This window comes from Triticum urartu, chromosome 7 (genome assembly GCF_003073215.2).
Source record: "Triticum urartu cultivar G1812 chromosome 7, Tu2.1, whole genome shotgun sequence".
NCBI lineage: Eukaryota > Viridiplantae > Streptophyta > Magnoliopsida > Poales > Poaceae > Triticum > Triticum urartu.
Window position 1 is genome coordinate 107907127 of NC_053028.1, and position 9225 is coordinate 107916351.

Sequence of the window (9225 nt, forward strand, 5' to 3'; positions counted from 1 at the left end):
AGGCATTTATGCTTTCCAAGAATTCTATATGATTTCCCATCAACAGTATGTCATCCACATACAATATGAGAAATGCTACAGGGCTCCCACTCACTTTCTTGTAAATGCAGGCTTCTCCATAAGTCTGCATAAACCCAAACGCTTTGATCATCTCATCAAAATGAATGTTCCAACTCCGAGATGCTTGCACCAGCCCATAAATCGGGCGTTGGAGCTTGCACACCTTGTCAGCATTCTTTGGATCGACAAAACCTTCCGGCTGCATCATATACAGTTCTTCCTTAAGGAAACCATTAAGGAATGCCGTTTTGATGTCCATTTGCCATATCTCATAATCATAGAATGCGGCAATTGCTAACATGATTCGGACGGACTTCAGCTTCGCTACGGGTGAGAAAGTCTCATCGTAGTCAACCCCTTGAACTTGTCGATAACCCTTAGCGACAAGCCGAGCTTTATAGATGGTCACATTACCATCCGCGTCTGTCTTCTTCTTAAAGATCCATTTATTTTCTATGGCTCGCCGATCATCGGGCAAGTCAGTCAAAGTCCATACTTCGTTTTCATACATGGATCCTATCTCGGATTTCATGGCTTCCAGCCATTTGTCGGAATCCGGGCCCGCGATCGCTTCTTCATAGTTCGAAGGTTCACCGTTGTCTAACAACATGATTTCCAAGACAGGGTTGCCCTACCACTCTGGTGCGGAACGTGTCCTCGTGGACCTACGAAGTTCAGTAGTAACTTGATCTGAAGTTTCATGATCACCATCATTAACTTCCTCTCTAGTCGGTGCAGGCACCTCAGGAACATTTTCTTGAGCTGCGCCACTTACCGGTTCAAGAGGCAATACTTCATCAAGTTCTACTTTCCTCCCACTTATTTCTTTCGAGAGAAACTCTTTCTCTAGAAAGGACCCATTCTTGGCAACAAAGATCTTGCCTTCGGATCTGAGGTAGAAGGTATACCCAACAATTTCTTTAGGGTATCCTATGATGATGCATTTTTCTGACTTGGGTTCGAGCTTTTCAGGTTGAAGTTTCTTGACATAAGCATCGCATCCCCAAACTTTTAGAAACGACAGCTTAGGTTTCTTCCCGAACCATAATTCATACGGTGTCGTCTCAACGGATTTCGACGGAGCCCTATTTAAAGTGAATGCGGCAGTCTCTAAAGCATAGCCCCAAAATGACAACGGTAAATTGGTAAGAGACATCATAGATCGCACCATATCCAATAGAGTGCGATTACGACGTTCGGACACACCATTACGCTGAGGTGTTCCAGGCGGCGTGAGTTGTGAAACTATTCCACATTTTCTTAAGTGTGTGCCAAATTCGTGACTCAAGTATTCTCCCCCACGATCTGATCGCAAGAACTTGATTTTCTTGTCACGTTGATTCTCAACCACACTCTGAAATTCCTTGAACTTTTCAAAGGTCTCAGACTTGTGTTTCATTAAGTAGACATACCCATATCTACTCAAGTCATCAGTGAGGGTGAGAACATAACGATAGCCACCGCGAGCCTCAACACTCATTGGACCGCACACATCAGTATGTATGATTTCCAATAAGTTGGTTGCTCGCTCCATTGTTCCTGAGAACGGAGTCTTGGTCATTTTACCCATGAGGCATGGTTCGCACGTGTCAAATGATTCGTAATCAAGAGACTCTAAAAGTCCATCTGCATGGAGCTTCTTCATGCGTTTGACACCTATGTGACCAAGGCGGCAGTGCCACAAGTATGTGGGACTATCATTATCAACCTTACATCTTTTGGTATTCACACTATGAATATGTGTAGCATTACGCTCGAGATTCATTAAGAATAAACCATTCACCATCGGAGCATGACCATAAAACATATCTCTCATATAAATAGAACAACCATTATTCTCGGATTTAAATGAGTAGCCATCTCGAAGTAAACGAGATCCTGATACAATGTTCATGCTCAAAGCTGGCACTAAATAACAAATATTGAGGTTTAAATCTAATCCCGTAGGTAAATGTAGAGGCAGCGTGCCGACGGCGATCACATCGACCTTGGAACCATTCCCGACGCGCATCGTCACCTCATCCTTCGCCCCTCTCCGCTTATTCCACTGCTCCTGCTTTGAGTTACAAATGTGAGCAACGGCACCGGTATCAAATACCCAGGAGCTACTACGAGTACTGGTAAGGTACACATCAATTACATGTATATCACATATACCTTTCGTGTTGCCGACCTTCTTGTCCGCTAAGTATTTGGGGCAGTTACGCTTCCAGTGACCACTTCCCTTGCAATAAAAACACTCAGTCTCAGGCTTGGGTCCATTCTTTGGCTTCTTCTCGGCAGCTTGCTTACCGGGCGCGGCAACTCCCTTGCCGTCCTTCTTGAAGTTCTTCTTACCCTTGCCTTTCTTGAACTTAGTGGTTTTATTCACCATCAACACTTGATGTTCCTTTTTGACTTCTACCTCTGCTGATTTCAGCATTGAATATACCTCAGGAATGGTCTTTTCAATCCCCTGCATATTGAAGTTCATCACAAAGCTCTTGTAGCTCGGTGGAAGCGACTGAAGGATTTTGTCAATGACCGCGTCATCCGGGAGATTAACTCCAAGCTGAGTCAAGCGGTTATGCAACCCAGACATTTTGAGTATGTGCTCACTGACAGAACTATTTTCCTCCATCTTACAGCTGAAGAACTTGTCGGAGACTTCATATCTCTCGACCCGGGCATGAGCTTGAAAAACCATTTTCAGCTCTTCGAACATCTCATATGCTCCGTGTCTCTCAAAACGCTTTTGGAGCCCCGGTTCTAAGCTGTAAAGCATGCCGCACTGAATGAGGGAGTAATCATCAACACGTGACAGCCAAGCGTTCATAACGTCTTGGTTCTGTGGGACGGGTGCGTCACCTAGAGGTGCTTCTAGGACATAATCTTTCTTGGCAGCTATGAGGATGATCCTCAGGTTCCGGACCCAGTCCGTATAGTTGCTGCCATCGTCTTTCAGCTTGGTTTTCTCTAGGAACGCGTTGAAGTTGAGGACAACATGGGCCATTTGATCTACAAGACATATTGTAAAGATTTTATACTAAGTTCATGATAATTAAGTTCATCTAATCAAATTACTCAATGAACTCCCACTCAGATAGACATCCCTCCAGTCATCTAAGTGAAACATGGCCGTGTCCGATCATCACGTGAGACGGACTAGCCAACATCGGTGAACATCTTCATGTTGATCGTATCTTCTATACGACTCATGCTCGACCTTTCGGTCTTCCGTGTTCCGAGGCCATGTTTGTACATGCTAGGCTCGTCAAGTCAACCTAAGTGTATTGCGTGTGTAAATCTGGCTTACACCCGTTGTATTCGAACGTTAGAATCTATCACACCCGATCATCACGTGGTGCTTCGAAACAACAAACCTTCGCAATGGTGCACAGTTAGGGGGAAGACTTTCTTGAAATTATTGCGAGGGATCATCTTATTTAAGCTACCGTCGTTCTAAGCAAATAAGATGTAAAACATGATAAACATCACATGCAATCAAATAGTGACATGATATGGCCAATATCATTTGCTCCTTTTGATCTCCATCTTCGGGGCTCCATGATCATCGTTGTCACCGGCATGACACCATGATCTCCATCATCATGATCTCCATCATCGTGTCTTGTTGAAGTTGTCTCGTCATCTATTACTTCTACTACTATGGCTAACGCTTTAGCAATAAAGTAAAGTAATTACATGACGTTTATGTTGACACGCAGGTCATAAATAAATAAAGACAACTCCTATGGCTCCTGCCAGTTGTCATACTCATCGACATGCAAGTCGTGATTCCTATTACAAGAACATGATCATCTCATACATCACATATATCATTCATCACATCCTTTGGCCATATCACATCACAAAACACTTGCTGCAAAAACAAGTTAGACGTCCTCTAATTGTTGTTGCAAGTTTTTACGTGGCTGCTATAGGTTTCTAGCAAGAACGTTTCTTACCTACGCCAAAACCACAACGTGAATTGCCAATTTCTATTTACCCTTCATAAGGACCCTGTTCATCGAATCCGATCCAACTAAAGTGGGAGAGGCAGACACCCGCCAGCCACCTTATGCAACTAGTGCATGTCAGTCGGTGGAACCGGTCTCATGTAAGCGTACGTGTAAGGTTGGTCCGGGCCGCTTCATCCCACGATGCCGCCGAATCAAGATAAGACTAGTAACGGCAAGCAAATTGACTATATCGACGCCCACAACTACTTTGTGTTTTACTCGTGCATAGTAACTACGCATAGACCTAGCTCATGATGCCACTGTTGGGGAACGTAGCAGAATTTTAAAATTTTCTACGCATCACCAAGATCAATCTATGGAGTCATCTAGCAACGAGGGAGAGAGGAGTGCATCTACATACCCTTGTAGATCACGAGCGGAAGCGTTCAAGAGAACGGGGTTGATGGAGTCGTACTCGTCGTGATCCAAATCACCGAAGATCCTAGCGCCGAACGGACGGCACCTCCGTGTTCAACACACGTACGGAGCGAGGATGTCTCCCGCGCCTTGATCCAGCAAGGAGGAGGGAGAGGTTGAGGAAGAGGGCTCCAACAGCAGCACGACGGCGTGGTGGTGGTGAAGCTGCAGTTCTCCGGCCCGGCTTCGCCAAGCTCTTATGGAGGAGGAGAGGTGTTGGGGAGGGGAGGGGCTGCGCCTTGGATGTTGTGTGCAGCCCTCCCCTCACCCCTCTATTTATAGGGGAAGGGGGAAGGGGGCCGGCCCCCTCTAGACGAGATCTAGAGGGGGGCGGGGGCGGCGGCCAAGGGGAGGGGGGCTTGCCCCCCAAGCAAGGGGGCGCCGCCCTTAGGGTTTCCCCCAAACCCTAGGCGCATGGGCCCTAGGGGGGTGTGGCGCCCCAGCCCACTTGGGCTGGTTCCCTTCTCCATAGAGCCCATAAGGCCCTCCGGAAGAGGTGGCCCCTCCCGGTGGACCCCCAGAACCCCTCCAGTGGCTCCGGTACAATACCGATATGCCCCCGAACCTTTCCGGCGACCGTATGACAACTTCCCTTATATAAATCTTTACCTCCGGACCATTCCGGAACTCCTCGTGACGTCCGGGATCTCATCCGGGACTCTGAACAACATTCGGTAATCACATACAAGTCTTCCTAACAACCCTAGCATCACCGAACCTTAAGTGTGTAGACCCTATGGGTTCGGGAGACATGCAGACATGACCAAGATGACTCTCCGGTCAATAACCAACAGCGGGATCTGGATACCCATGTTGGCTCCCACATGCTCCACGATGATCTCATCGGATGAACCACGATGTCAAGGATTCAATCAATCCCTATACAATTCCCTTTGTCAATCGGTACATTACTTGCCCGAGACTTGATCGCCGGTATTCCAATACCTTGTTCAGTCTCGTTACCGGCAAGTCACTTTACTCGTACCGTAATGCATGATCCCGTGATCAACCACTTGATCACATTGAGCTCATTATGATGATGCATTACAGAGTGGGCCCAGAGATACCTCTCCGTCATACAGAGTGACAAATCCCAGTCTGGATTCGTGCCAACCCAACAGACACTTTCGGAGATACCTGTAATGTACCTTTATAGTCACCCAGTTATGTTGTGACATTTGGCACACCCAAGGCACTCCTACTATATCCGGGAGTTGCACAATCTCATGGTCTAAGGAAATGATACTTGACATTCAAAAAAGCTACAGCAAACGAACTACACGATCTTTGAGCTTAGCTTAGGATTGGGTCTTGTCCATCACATCATTCTCCTAATGATGTGATCCCGTTATCAATGACATCTAATGTCCATAGTTAGGAAACCATGACTATATTTTGATCAACGAGCTAGTCAACTAGAGGCTCACTAGGGACGTGTTGTGGTCTATGTATTCACACATGTATTACGATTTCCGGATAACACAATTATAGCATGAACAATAGACAATTATCATGAACAAAGAAATAGAATAATAACCATTTTATTATTGCCTCTAGGGCATATTTCCAACAAGGCGCGCCCCCACCCTCGTGGAGAGGTGGTGGCCCCCTTGGCCTTCATCTTTTGCAAGTATTTTTCATATTTTCTGAAAAGTGGCTCTGTGAAGTTTCAGGTCATTCCGAGAATGTTTGTTTCTACACATAAATAACACCATGGTAATTCTGCTGAAAACAGCGTCAGTCCGGGTTAGTTCCATTCAAATCATGCAAGTTAGAGTCCAAAACAAGGGCAAAAGTGTTTGGAAAAGTAGATACGATGGAGACGTATCAACTCCCCCAAGCTTAAATCTTTGCTTGTCCTCAAGCAATTCAGTTGACAAACTGAAAGTGATAAAGAAAAACTTTTACAAACTCTGTTTGCTCTTGTTGTTGTAAATATGTAAAGCCAGCATTCAAGTTTTCAGCAAAGATTATAACTAACCACTTTCACAATAACACATAGGTCTCAAGTTTACTCATATCAATAGCATAATCAACTACCGAGCCATAATAGTAAATCTCGGATGACAACACTTCCTCAAAACAATCATAATATGATACAACAAGGTGGTACCTCGCTAGCCCTTTCTGAGACCCCAAAACATAAATGCAGAGCACCTTTAAAGACCAAGGACTGACTAGACATTGTAATTCATGGTAAAAGAGATCCAGTCAAGTCATACTCAATGTAAACTAATATTAATGAATGCAAATGACAGCGGTGCTCTCCAACAGGTGCTTTTTAATAAGAGGACGATGACTTAGCATAAAAGTAAATAGATAGGCCCTTCGCAGAGGGAAACGAGGATTTGTAGAGGTGCTAGAGCTCGGTTTTGAAATAGAGGTGAATAATATTTTGAGAGGTATACTTTCATTGTCAACATAACAACCAAGAGATGGCGATATCTTCCATGCTACACATATTATAGGCGGTTCCCAAACAGAATGGTAAAGTCTATACTCCCCTTCCACCAACAAGCATCAATCCATGGCTTGCTCGAAACAACGAGTGCCTCCAACTAACAAGAGTCCTAGGGGGAGTTTTGTTTGCAATTATTTTGATTTAGTTTGCATAAAGCATGGGACTGGGCATCCCGGTGACCAGCCATTTATCTCGTGAGTGAGGAGCGGAGTCCACTCCTCTTGAGAATAACCCACCTAACATGGAAGATACAGAAAACCCTAGTTGATACATGAGCTATTCCAGCATACAAAACAGGATATTTATTTGAAGGTTTAGAGTTTGGCACATACAAATTTACTTGGAACGGCAGGTTGATACCGTATATAGGTAGGTATAGTGGACTCATGTGGAATAACTTTGGGGTTTAAGGGATTGTATGCACAAGCAGTATTCCCGCTTAGTACAAGTGAAGGCTAGCAAAAGACTGGGAAGCGACCAGCTAGAGAGCGACAACAGTCATGAACATGCATTAAAATTAATCAACACCGAATGCAAGCATGAGTAGGATATAATCCACCATGAACATAAATATCGTGAAGGCTATGTTGATTTTGTTTCAACTACATGCGTGAACATGCACCAAGTCAAGTCACTTAAATCATTCAGAGGAGGATACCACCCTATCATACCACATCATAACTATCTCAATAGCATGTTGGCACGCAAGGTAAACCGTTATAACTCATAGCTAATCAAGCATGGCACAAGAAACTATGATCTCTAATTGTCATTGCAAACATGTTTATTCATAATAGGCTGAATCAGGAATGATGAACTAATCATATTTACAAAAACAAAATAGGTTGAGTTCATACCAGCTTTTCTCATCTCAGTCAGTCCATCATATATCATGATAACTGCCTTTCACTTGCACGACTGAATAGTGTGAATAATAATAATACTGCACGTGCATTGGACTAAGCTAGAATCTGCAAGCATTCAATAAACAGGAGAAGACAAGGCAATATGGGCTCTTTTGTCAGATCAACAATAATGCATATAAGAGCCACTTCAACAATTTAACTATGGTCTTCTCCTATCGACCCCCAAAGAAAAGAAAAGAAATAAAACTATTTACACGGGAAAGCTCCCAACAAGCAAAAGAAGAACATGAAATATTTTTGGGTTTTCTTTTTAATTACTACTACAATCATGGAAATTAAACTGATTAAAAGCTACAACTATTCTTTTTGGTTTTTCTTAAGGTTTATGAAACACACAAGAAGAAAGCATAAAAAGGGAAATAAACTAGCATGGATGATACAATGAAAAAGTATGAGCACCGACATCTAGCAATGAGTGTCTGAACATAAATGTAATGTCAGTGGGAAATACGTACTCCCCCAAGCTTAGGCTTTTGGCCTAAGTTGGTCTATGGCCAAGGCTGGCCTGGCGGATATCCATAATAGTAGTTGGGGTCGTACTGAGACGCATCGGCTATCGCCTGCTGAGCTACAGCGTGGCGACGAGCGGCCTCCGCTCTCCTCTCATACTCATCTGCCTCCTCTCTGGTAATGGTATATCTTCCTCTTGCCTGATAATCAAGGAAGGCAGGAGCAGCGAGAGTAATATGGACAGCACGGCGTCTGTCAAAGATTAGTCGATACTGGAGAGGTGATTCATTCCTCTCGACAAACTGGTGGTGAACCATAACATTAAAGTCTAGGTAAGCAGGTGGTAATTCAATATCATCTTCGCGTATGGCTACACCAAGAAAATTAGCTACGCGGGTTGCATAAATTCCTCCAAAGAAATCTCCATTAAATCTATTAATATGCAACCTACGTGCAACAATGGCTCCCAAATTATAAGGTTGGTCTCCTAACACAGCACTCCTAAGAATACTGAGATCGGGGACACACATGTGACATGCCTCATCTTTACCATCGATGCATCTACCTATGAACAGAGCAAAATAATGTATAGCAGGAAAGTGAATGTTCCCTATGGTAACTTGTGTAATATCTCTAGATTCTCCCACAGTTATGCTAGCAAGAAAATCTCTAAATTCAGATTTGCGAGGATCCCTTATACTACCCCATTGTGGAAATTTGCATGCAGTGGTAAAATCCTCTAAGTCCATAGTGTAAGAATTATCATAAATATCAAACAGGACAGTTGGGGAATTACGTGAAGTTGAAAATTCAAACCTCCTCACAAAGGTACTGTGAGGTTGTGATACTAGCTGCACTTATCTTCCTCGAAGCTCACAAGATCAGCGTTAAGCAAATATGTGTTGAATTC